Consider the following 12453-nt stretch of genomic DNA (forward strand, 5'->3'; position numbering starts at 1 on the left):
AATCCCACGCAAACTGCCTTGCACGGTTCTTCAGTTATTCATTCTCTTATTGTGCGTATTTTGTAAGACAGGTTGCAGGTTTGATACGATAAACAGACTTACATTTTTTTCTTTCTCTTAACAGTTGTCACTGGCCCTGGCTACTATCTGGGGACAAGAAAAACTGTACTGGGGATTGCACTTTCACATAAAAAACTTTTTAGTGCCATTTTTTTGAAGCATAAATTCGACAGCATGTGATTATTATTGTTTTGAATGACCTTATCAAAGACAATGTGACCTACAATTTACTAGTCAAAACAGAAGTTATAAGCTTATCCAAAAACCCATATTCAAAAGCACCTTCTAGCCTTTAGTATGGCAAGACAAAATAGACCCACCTGTTGGAGTGCTTTCAAGCCATCAGAGCTGTAATTCATTTAATTCACTTGGCATCTGCTAAACTGCCACCCTGAAACTACTTCTTAGTTTTGAGATTTAAACCCTCTGTCTCAAGAAAATGTAACCTCAATGGAATTATTGCCTACGAAAAACATTTCCAAAAATACGGTTTTAGTGAAAAGTTGTACAAAAACTATTGAGCGCACTGTACGTATTAAGTCACCGTTCGGTTCTAGGCTGAACGGGAGTCCAGTCCGAGCCTCCACCCCCTCTCCCCCCTCACATGGGGCTGAACGCGTCCAGATCGTCAAAGATGCCAGAGACAGCGCGAGGCAGCAGTTTCCAACCCTCTGCCTCCCGTGGGGAAGGGAAAAACTATCGTGTTTACAGTGAAGTACCGCGGCCGCTATTCGCTTGATAAATTAATGGTATATAGGACTACTGTCATAGATACTTATGTGACTGTTACGTCTACACCATTTTCTAACATTTGGATAAGGACGATTCGCTTTTCAACAAGAACACTGCAAAGCTGGACGCAACAAGTGAGTGGCAGGAAGTACTTACTCAATTTAGGTTTTGAATCTTTGTTTTCAGATTTTAAACCCAAAAAAATAGTTAACGTGACACAAGCTATATTTTGTATTTGTTTCACATATAAATTGGAGAAGTTAACACTTGTTCGCCTCGTCGTGTTATTGTGTAAAACGTGTTCTTTTTTCATCCATTGTAGAACTTGGGGCGCTAGCAAAGTAAATTTTCAGGCGAAGAAAGTTGGGGTGACAGGGTGCTTCTTTACCACCCCATGATATATTGGACTTGTGGTTGTTTTGATGAAGTGTTTACGTTTACGTCAGCAACTGTATGTGTTATTTTGTTATTGGTTCTGTTTTGTATGTGTTACAGGGAGGGAACTGCCCTTTGTCGAGTAACCGTCTCGTGCTTTTGGTAGTGTCAAATTGCAGTTTATTAGAAAAAGATGCTTCCTACCATGGTAATTTGGGATCAATACTACATGGAAGATATTTTCCTTGTGGTAAATATGGTTGAGTTTTCACATGTACTAGCAGAGTAGTTTTCATTTGAAAAACCCTGAGCAGGTGGTTAGTGCATATAATGCCCCGTACTTTCTCAATGGTTTCTGCCTTATGCCATTGGCATTGCAGTTACAGTAATAGCATCCTCACACCCGAAATTATAGATTAGAAGTGCATCCCATACTGAGCGTGTGGAGCACTGAGGTCTAGGATAGGCCTCGCAATGTTGACTCGTTCACCTTGTAAGATTATATTACATAGCTTTCATTCTCTTCATTTCTTAAGTAAGAACCAAAGCTAAAAATGTCTGTATATGTATGCATATGTGTGTGTGTGTGTGTGTATAGATATTATGATACTCATATGTGTGTGTGTGTATGCATATATATATATATATATATATATATATATATATATATATATATATATATATATATATATATATATATATATATATATAAAGATATTAGAGAGAGCAGTAAGAGGAATTAAATCAAGATGCTTTTTTGAAGAATTACAAATGTTTCAATGTATCGAGTGACATTTTTTACTGGTTGTTTGCTTTGTGTCATCACTGATTCACAAATTTTAGGAGAGATGAATAGCTTTTTAAATGTAAGAAAGCATCATTTGAGATGCACAGGCCTTTATAATTCATCACCTTAGCCTTTTCCCCTGCAGTGATGCCATTTCGCAGCACCTTAACAGAAAATGTTTATTGTCAGGTAGACTGAGTTGAAAAGCAGGTGTGATAGTAATACACTGTTTGTTCTCACCATAAGCCTCTGAGATGTGTTGGTACAGTGGATCAGATATGATTACATAAAACTGTCAGCAAAGTGTAATAGTAGTAAACCTTGCTTAATTTAAAAAAAAAAACTTTTTTCAAGTTTACATAGCCATGAAAGGAGTGTAGGGGTGGGCAGCATTACAATTTATTTTGAACTAAGCATTTTTTTCTGCAGATCTCAGAACTGTGCTTTATTGAGGATTAAATATGTCTGCAATTGTCAAAGTTACTCTCTGCAATAGAGATTTGTATATTAACTCTTACATGAGACCACTTACACCATTTTTATAGCTGTGTGGGGCAAAATCTGAAAACAATACATACATTTATTAAGTGCATAATGGCAATGTTTGTAGAAATGTATACATTGTCAAATACTGATTATGATGTTTGGATAACAGCATAAGTTTGTGAGAACAAAAATACATTTTCTAACAACTGCATTGGACAGTGGAACACCACTTTGGAATTGCTGGATACCACAGATTAAATTTAGGTAATTTTCCAGAATATTCATCATTTAATTCATTCTTTCATTCATTTTCTTGTACCCAGTGTAGGTAGCAGTTACTAGAGGGAAGTAGATTCACAGCGATGCACAAGTAAAGAATCATTTTGAGTTGGGAGCATCTCTGACTTAACAGAAATGTAAAGGGAGTTAGAAGAGGTTTTCTTAACTATTAAAGTAAAACAGAAACCATAAGCGTTTGGTTGGAAAAACATAATTCTTCACTAAATGAGTTGATGGCAATGTTATAAGGATTACAAAGACATATAGCTTTGTTTTACATTTTTCACTTATTTATTCATATAAAGTAGTAGTTGTGATTTTGGTTTTAAACTGTAATGTTCATGTGTCAGAGTTTATTATCAGATTATTCGAATAAAATTTAATACTGCTGCAGTTATCGTGTTCACAGACTACATTAATATGACAAGTAACTGCTATATATTATGTTGGAGTGTATACACCACGGCTTGTGTTTTCATAAACATAAGTAAAGTATTTTATCTATATTCAAAACAGTTTTGGACTGAGTTTAGTTTCATTATCCTGAAACACAATTGTATGCACATTTACATTCTGTAAATATGAAAATTGTTCCAGTAACCCCCACTAAAAATAGGAATACATTAAGTCTTCATTATATGTGTGTCCATGTGGAGAAAGTGGAGTACATTAGCAGTAGCTCTACCTTCAGGTACATATATTATAAAACAGACAATCATTTGAAAGGCAGATACATTTTTATTTATACCTTTAATTGTGAGCTTCACCCCAAGACATTTACTTGCATAAAAAAGTGATTGATATCAAGACAAATAATCCTTAGAAAATATTTTGAAACATGTTTAGTGGCTTTTCCATAGTTGTTCAATATCTTTCCCCCCTAAGTAAAATACACAGTTTGTTTTGGAACTTTGTTTATAACTTTTTTAGCATCATGAAAATAAGTATTCTACTTACTTTCCAAGAACAGATAAAAATGTTGTAGACTGACATGAGAATCTATAGTCCTCTTGGATGTATATAATTATCTTACTACTGCTATCTCCTGAACACCAAGTGTGTGTCAGCACTATTGAAGTGAAATAGTTGAATTTAAGAAGATAGTACATGTTTCATTCTGAATACCAGTACATGCAGCTCTACTGGATCTGAATTGTTTGATTCAAAATTAAGGCACAGTTCTTTTCTGTACCACTGTAAGATGAAGAAATCCTGATGTGAGGTTTTCTATAACAATTTATTTGATGTGTCTGTCAAGAGATAAATATTGCAGTCTCTTTTTTTTTTCTTTGCTAAAGTTTTAAAATTCAACTCAAGACTTTTGGAGGACTTCTCTGTTCCTTCCAAGTTGCATAACTATGACTGTCCTGTGGTTTTGTGAACTGTCATCTTTTGCACTGTCTGGATGCAGGATTGAACTGTGTTCTTTAGTAAGAAGGACCAAAAATGTGGTTAAGCACTTACTGGTATGTACACCCTAGCCTCAAAGCATTAAAAATTCATAACTCTGTCCCTAACAAATCATAGCAAAAGGTCAGAAAGAAGAGCATTCCTTGTTTTCCATAATATATTCCTATACTAGACCCTATATCGCAAGTGATAAAGAATCTTTGTATAGGCTTAGTTTATTTAATTAAGAAGGCATGTCCCCATACCCCGGTCTTACTTTAGGAGGAAATAAGTAAATCTAAGAGGATTAAGGCTAAATCTGTGGATCAAAATAATAGCGTTATGCTTAAATCATAGCAGTTGAAACGTGTACTGGTATGAAAGTTTTAGATAGCTTGGGATACGCTATCAGGAGTTAAAATAATACTTCACGTTAAGTCAAAGTGTAATAAAATGTATTGCTAACCAAAGACAGTAATGTACTTTAGTAGACTTTAAATTAAATTGAATAGACTGTATTATATCCTTGTCATTAATAATTAATAAGTTAACAAGACATGTTTTTACAAGGTTTTATGTTGCAAAGACACCATAGGACATACATTTTGCAATGTTTCAAACTGCATCTATGTATAAATTTATTGTAAAGAGAATGTAGGACATGCCTTTTACAATGTTTCAAGCTGTTAATTTCTGTATAAAATGTCAATGAGAGGTGTTTAAGTGTTTGACAGTATGCAGTAGCTACACAGTGATGTTCTGAATCTCTGGGTCATTGCAAATCAGTGCTCTTCTGAATATGAATAGATGGCCGTACACAATTTGCATAACACTATACATTAAAAGAAGGAAACACTGCTTTATTTATAACCACTACATTTTCCTGTCTTGTTTTGTTGTTGGCCTCTTCCAGTAAACTGTAGATTTCTGACACAGTTTTCTGCTAAAAACAGAGAGAATGCAGCCTGCCCCCCCCAAACAGAAGTTGTACCAAAGTGCTTGCCTGGATAATTGGTTGAAGTTTTCACTCTCTCACCAACTGCTTTGAAACAGGAACTGAAAAGCTTTGACCTGATAGATTTTATGTGACAAAAATTAATAGTTAGACAAGACAAAAAAAACTCTTAGTTAATTATCTTTTAGCACATTGATCAGTTTGTACGCTTTCAGTTTTGTAGTGATTTGTGTATAGTTGATGCTAAGGATCTTTAGTATATGTAAGTAGTAGGAAATAGCCCACATGGAACTCTGTGCATAAGTACTATATCAATGTCATGGCTACTACGTTATACTGGTATTTTGATACCATACTTTGTAAAGTGGCATTAGCAAATATATGAAGTTTCTTAGAGACAATATCTGAAAACTATCTGTAGTTAGGAAATAGAAGAAATCTTATTTTGGAAAGCTTCTTACTTTAATTTAGACTCACAGGATTACGTGACTTTTATATACTCTTAATATACAAAGTCTGCATTTGAAGCCATTAGTTATGGTGTACTTGTACATTGTTGTTTTTGCACATTACCAGACTGCAGACAGATGTCTTTATTCCAGTCAGGAATACCAAGTAAACTTCAAATGCCTTTTGTTTAAACTCATTTTATTGTTTTTGAATGATATCACAATGTTAAGTTGCTAAATTTTAATATGAAGCTGATTTGATTTAAGGTCTGCTTTCTATTTTTGTATTAGAAAAAGTCGAGTATTATTAAACACTGAAGCCTAAGCCCCTTGTACCATCATCTGAATATGTAAACTCCATTTTAAGACAATATCGCCCAACACTGCATCAGATCTCCTTTTGAATTATGTTTACATTGTCCTAGATTGTCTATTTTTCAGGAATTATAATCACAACTTTAATCTTCCAATGTAAAGAAGACTCCTTACCTTTATTTACCATTATATAAATTCATTACACTTGCTGTACCATGCACTAGTTCTTTGTTAACTCTATATAACAACTGCATAAGTCATATAGATGAATCCTAAAGCTTTATACTGTGGCAGCATTAAGTAAGGGCTTCTTGATTTAAAAGTTTTTTAATCATGTTAGTGGACTGAAATTTTAAGGGTTGTAATAAACATCATTCCCAAATAATTTCTGATGATGAGTTCATAAAGATGATATATGTTACAGGTGAGGCTCATGTCAGACAGACTGTTGTGTTGAGAACCATTGACTCTAAATGATGAGGGCCCAGAGAAGGATGCTAAGGAGCCCTGGGCATCTGGTAGGTGAGGACAGTCCAACTGGAGTGTAGGGTATCTGGCATGAAGTCCAAAATTTATCTGCCAACACTGCACTATAGAGGTGTGATTCTTAAACAGATTAATGAACCACCCTTTTAGCATACAGTTTGTGTCTTTGCAACAGCGTGCCATGAATTAGGAGACTTCAGTGTATGTGTGCCAAACATACTGCATGGACAGGAGTAAGTCTTGCTGTTGCATGGGCTCATTTGAATTACAGTGAACAATTTTATGGCATTGAGAATGCATACAGACGTGTGCAGTGTCTGTCTATGGTTATGACATGATTGGAGTATGGGGTAGGTGCCTACCCCTGCCATTGATGGGATGACTGAAGGGCACAGGACTAGGACACCAACTGCTGACTTGCGGGATGAGGAAGTGTGTATGTAAGCTGCGGTCACTATGTGTTTGAAAGGAAGAAGAGCACAAATCATGGAAGCGGGGATTGTGGTACAGATCATCAGTAAGGGGGGGTGGCAGAAGGGATGATTAGACTCCATTTGCTGACAAGAACAGAAGAGAAGATGACACTGATAATTGACACTAGGGACGAACACATGAGGAGGATATTGGTCAGTGATTAAAAGAGAGATGGAGGAATGGAATACCAGTGATTAGTGGTTTGACTAGGCAGGATTTGGGGCACTCTGTTGGCATCTCTCTGGGCATGGCCCACTGACCACTTTTAGCATGGTTAGGTGGCAGACCAGAACAAGTAATCTCATTTAGTACATTGTGCAGACAGAGGCTACAGATTGAGGAGGGAAATAAGGGCAGCCAATGCTTGTTTGCCATTGTGCATAAGTCAGAGGCAATGACTGTGAAGAGTGTCAAACTGCAGGGGTGGGTGCAAGTGCTGTTAGATTACAAATTTATAGATATTCAGAGGCCACTTAGCCTAGCAGCTGTTTTTTTTTCTGTCAGTAACCTGCCTCAGGCAGTACCGCCTTTCTCCAGGAGGGCCATACAGGGCATCCCTGAAGTATATTTGTGGATACCCATTCAGTCATCTAGTTCATGCTTAAAGGAAGATAGTGAGACAAACTGCTTAACATGTAGGGAAAGTTTGTTCCAGAATTATTGGAAGTGCTGGTTTATAAAACTGCCCCTTCACCAAGTTTCATTTATGTGTTAGTGAAGATTTAGTTCCCTGGTTCTAGTACTGTTGAAGATATTGAACTTTCAGAGAAACAGGAGGTCCAGGACAATTAGATTTCTAATGGCATGGTAAGTCAGACACAAAACTCCTTTTCAAAAGTCTGTAAGACACTGGATAAAGGGATAAAGTTTCCAACCTCTCTTTATAGTTCAGGGAGTTTAGGTTTGTGATTTTTACTTTAGTTAGGAAACTTTGGAGTCTCTCTAATTCTATGATATATATTTAGTGCGATGCATCCAAAAAGAGATGATGTATTTGATAATTAGTCTGATCAATGCTGAATACAAGGGAGTGATTACCTCTCTACACCTTGACAATACTATTTTGGCTATTAACTGTGCTAAATAAAAAAAATTCTGACAACCATTATTACATATTGGTCAAAACAGGGGGCTATCAACCCGAGTACCTGGGTCTTAACTTCATTTTTGTTGGGTAGAGGTTTGTTGTCTAGGCAACATGATGACTCTATAGTTTTTAGCATTTAGTTTGAGCCTATTTTTAGTACTGTTGAAGAGAAACTACTTAAGAGTTACATCTCTACCTGCAGCATATACATAATGATACATTGCAATATTTTGCACCTTTAGGTGCTACATCTGAGATATGCTTAGTCTGGTGTACAGGTGTTTGTATTACTTAAGATTCTTTGAATTTTATTTTATCTAGTTCATGATGAATTTCTGCCTTACTTATTATGAGTTTATTGGGTCTATATTACGGTGTTGAAAGACGAAGTAACTGAACACATCTTTATCGAAACATAAATATCTACCTCTGCAATTGCCGAACGGCCACATCATCAAATTTTTTCCCCAAGGAAAAAAATTGCTTAGCTGTCATTGGGGATTTGTCCTTTTCCCCACTATAGTGCAATCTTGGAGTTGGTATATTTAGTTAGGGGGTTGAGAGGGGTGAAGCCCGCCACTACGTAGGGTTTGAAAATTTGGTTTGTCTTCGACCAAGCGATTTTTTTCCCCTGGGAAACAATTTGCTGAAGTGGCCATTCGGCATTTGCAGAGGTCGATATTTATGTGTTGATAAAAACATGGTCGGTTACTTCCTCTTTTGACATCGTAATATAGACCCAGTTTATTTGCCATTACTAAACCTCTGTTTTCTTCATCATTCAGTGTATTCAGCATATGTCAAGCTCCTGTTTGTATATTTCATAATATCTTCACTCACTGAAATATGATGACCCTCTTTATAAACATTTTTTAAAATTAAAACCTGATTTGGCAGCTTTTTTGTGAGGGGGTGTGGTAAGGAGAGTAATTAATTTGTCTGAGTACCAAAGGTGTGAATCCTGACTTCACACATGATTTAATTTTATGTCATTTTATGGTGGGCATTAAAATGTACTTTTCTGTCATAGTACAGTAAGATTAGAGTTTATTATAGCAAGCAGGCATAGCCATCTGCACAGGGTATGTGGGGCTTGCCACTCCAAAATTCATTTGCTTTCTATGGTTGTTAAGTCCTATTTTGAACAAGTTCTTCATAAAAATCAAGTAATTTGGTGAAGTCACTGTTGAGAAACTGGCACATACAAAATGCTTGCTTGACTGAGTAATCTTGGCTTGTTGAGTCCAAATGTCAGTTACTTTGCCCAGTGGACCAGTTCAAGTAATTCAAGTAAGTAACTTTTTCCCCTACACTTTTAAAGAACTGATTTTATTTACTGTATTTGTAATAGTATAGCACTAGAGTCTAGTGTTGTAACAATCTTTAAAATATGTGAATGTTATTTAGAACCAGATTTAAAGATGTCTTGTGGAAGATGAAAATACCATGCAACCTGTGCTGCTCATTTTTTAAGACCAGAGCAGTTCATAAATATCTGACAAATGTGAAGATAGGGGAAAAATGCCTATGGACTGTATTGTGTATTTAGGCTGACCCAGCACCATGTACTTTATGCCTAAATTATGGTATATGTGTCATAGAATGATTCAGAGATAGCTCTGACAGTAAAGATGCAGTGACAGTACATGCCAAGAACCACACAGGTGCACACCAGTCATTTCTAACAAAAGACAGATTAATTAATTGAACAAAATTTAAATGACGGTGCAAGGATACTGATATACATCTATATTGTACTGTTCCATGCTTATTGTTGTCTGTGCACAGGCTTACATTCTCATTTCAAAAGTGAGTGGTATAGGGGATCCCTCTGGAATTCTGTGAGCTACACTCTGCATGGTAAGGCATACTTGCATAATTTAGTTGCCAGGAGACATACAAATTATACACCTGTTTGAACCACATTACATGTTAACTGTGCAGTTTGGCCATTCTGGTAGTAATACGCAACATAGTCTTGGACCTGTGTCTGAGTTCTGGACATAGCCTTCTGTTTTGTTGTAAGTGATAACTAACACAAATGACTCAGTGTGCTGCTACAATTTCCATTAAATGTTTGAGGGAGTATATGAAGTATCTTGTTTGTCACTGAAAACTTATTTTTACTGGTTTACTGCTGGGCTCACTTTTATACAAAGGAGTTAAATATAGTCTGGAACATATACAAGTGTCCCCTTTTTTATTTCTACATTTGCCAATATTAGTTAGATGGAAACAGTTACTGAACTGTTAAAGCAAAGAAAAATTGTTTAACATAGGCTGCATTGAGAAGGTCAGTGGCACGCACAGAAAACAAAAGCAGTTGAAATGGTTCAAACTACTTCTTATCTGTTCTTTGTGACAATACATGGCAAATAGATGAAGTCGAATGACAAGAGTAGTTATCCAGGACTCCATACATCTGCACCATTAGCTGAAAAATCTTTTCCCAGGACTGTGTGCATTTCAAGGATTTCAAACTATCTTGTCAGTTTTTGAAGGTTAAATAGATTTTACATTTGGAAACTGCAATACCTATATTTATTTATGCAAGTTTTATGTTATGTTAATTTTTTTATTTTTATAGTATATAATTTAAAATAGCTTCTTAAAGAATTTGCTTGTACACCATTCATAGTTCTTACATAGTTTGTGTTATATAGTTATTTTTGATACATCATGTCTTACATTGATGTAATATAAATCTCCAATCTGGACAAAGCCCAAAATAATAGTGGGACAAAGGACCAAAAAGGGACAGATTTAAATATTACTCTTATAAACTTAGAAAGTTGCCAGAACAACAGGATTTGTGTCATCGTGTATTTTCTGGAAGATATGAAGTCACAGACTCAAGTGTATGTATGTCATTATTTAGTGACTTCAGTCCTCAGTGATTTGCCAGAAAACCACTAATTTTATGAGGATCAGACCAAACATATGAGGCAGAAATCTGGAAAGTCTGCAAATATCTGGACAGTTAAGAGATACATCTCCAATGCAGTCTTCTTACTTTCCCTTTTCCTTACTATGTCTAGCCTATTTCTTTACCTTCTTGTTGTTATGCTCTTATCTTCTTTGCTATCTGCCTTAAAGATCAAGTATAAACAGTTGGTTGAACACAACTAAAAACATTTTCTTACTGGACATTATGCAGTCCTGCCCTGTCAAATGAGCAGCTGTGCTGTGCAGTGACTTTGCAGGAGTTTGTTGAAGACCAAAAATACATTTTAAAATACTGAAACAGCAGTGTCAATGTATTTATGTTACTTTCAGCCACCTAGCCAAAAGCAAGGACCTTGCATGGCGTGCTGATGTCATTTACTGGAAAATTACAAACTGCTTCTTGTATGTTTATGTAATAACTTCAATATAGTAAGATGTATGAAACTTTAATGTCTGATGTTATTGATTGATTGTCTTCTACACTAAGTTACCATGAAAACATTTTTATAAGGGACAGGGCAAATATAGTAGTAAAAATCCATGACATGCTGCCATTCAGTGGCAGTTAACTACTGCACTGTACTACAAGTAAAAATGCAGGATCCTTTAGCCAGAGAAAGAGCAAAACTAACTTTAAAAAAAATAATAACATGCTTACCATATAGAGTGGGATTTCTGTGTTTTTTATTAATTAAAAAAACACTGATTTTTATGTGCTGCTTTCACATGTTTCATTGCCACAAATCAACAATAAAGAATGGAGCTTCATGTGGTAGAGCAGAAAAAAAAAGTATTCTACTCATCTGCATCATCACTACATGTCGCATGTCCTGGAAGAAGGTACTGTAGCCTGTTGAAATTGAGAGGGACAACACAACATATTTAAACACAGTTTTTTTGGTTCTTAAACTGCTCGTTTTTTACCTTCAGCTTCTTTTGTGGTAATCAGAACATCAGAAAAATTAAATCAGGGGGAATATTTATAGCAGAAAAGGTAGATGTTCTGATTGCACTTGATCTTTAACTTTCTTTTTTTATGATCTGCCTCTGTATTTCCCACATGCAATACAAGCTCTGTTTCCCATTTTACCTTAATTGCTCTTGTGTTTTTCCATTAACCTTTTCAGATGTTTTAACCCTGTCCACCTTTTCATGATATATACCGGGTGAAGTATTTGTGGTCACTTCTGTCTGATTAGGTATCACAAGAACACCCTTGCTGAATATTTTCCTAGGTTCTGTCCACTTACAGTATATGTATCACAGCAGTACTCCCATATGTAACCAGCAGTTCCCTTCTACCATTACCTCCTTGTTTCTAGCCACTGCCTGTCAAATAACACATAGATTAAACCTTCTCTGTTTATAAATTATAGCCACCAAAGAATTTAGCCCTTCATCACTACATTGTGTTAGGGTGGCCACGGTGGTGCAGCGGTTAGCGTTGCCGCCTCACAGAAAGAGGTTCTCCAGTTCGATTCTCAGCTGGGGTGCCTTCTGTGCGGAGTCTGCATGTCCTCCCTGTGGCTGTGTGGGCTTCCTCCGGGTGCTCCTGTTTCCTTCCACATCCCAAAGACATACAGTAGGTGGATTGGACACTCTAAATTGGCCCTAGGTGTGCATGTGTGTGCCT

The 12453-nt window shown here is 36.1% G+C and overlaps 1 protein-coding gene across 1 annotated transcript in view; it reads left to right on the top strand.

Annotated features, from left to right (window-relative positions):
• Positions 1–527: 527 nt before the first annotated feature.
• ESR2 (estrogen receptor 2) overlaps positions 528–12453 on the top strand; it is a 2041892-nt gene continuing 2029966 nt past the window's right edge. Inside the window, exon 1 of the mRNA XM_044074389.1 lies at positions 528–926. The gene's annotated coding sequence lies outside the window, so the exon portion shown is untranslated. The remainder of the gene's footprint in view (positions 927–12453) is intronic.

This window comes from Protopterus annectens, chromosome 6.part0, assembly GCF_019279795.1.
Source record: "Protopterus annectens isolate FY-2018-M chromosome 6.part0, PAN1.0, whole genome shotgun sequence".
NCBI classification, from domain to species: domain Eukaryota; kingdom Metazoa; phylum Chordata; order Ceratodontiformes; family Protopteridae; genus Protopterus; species Protopterus annectens.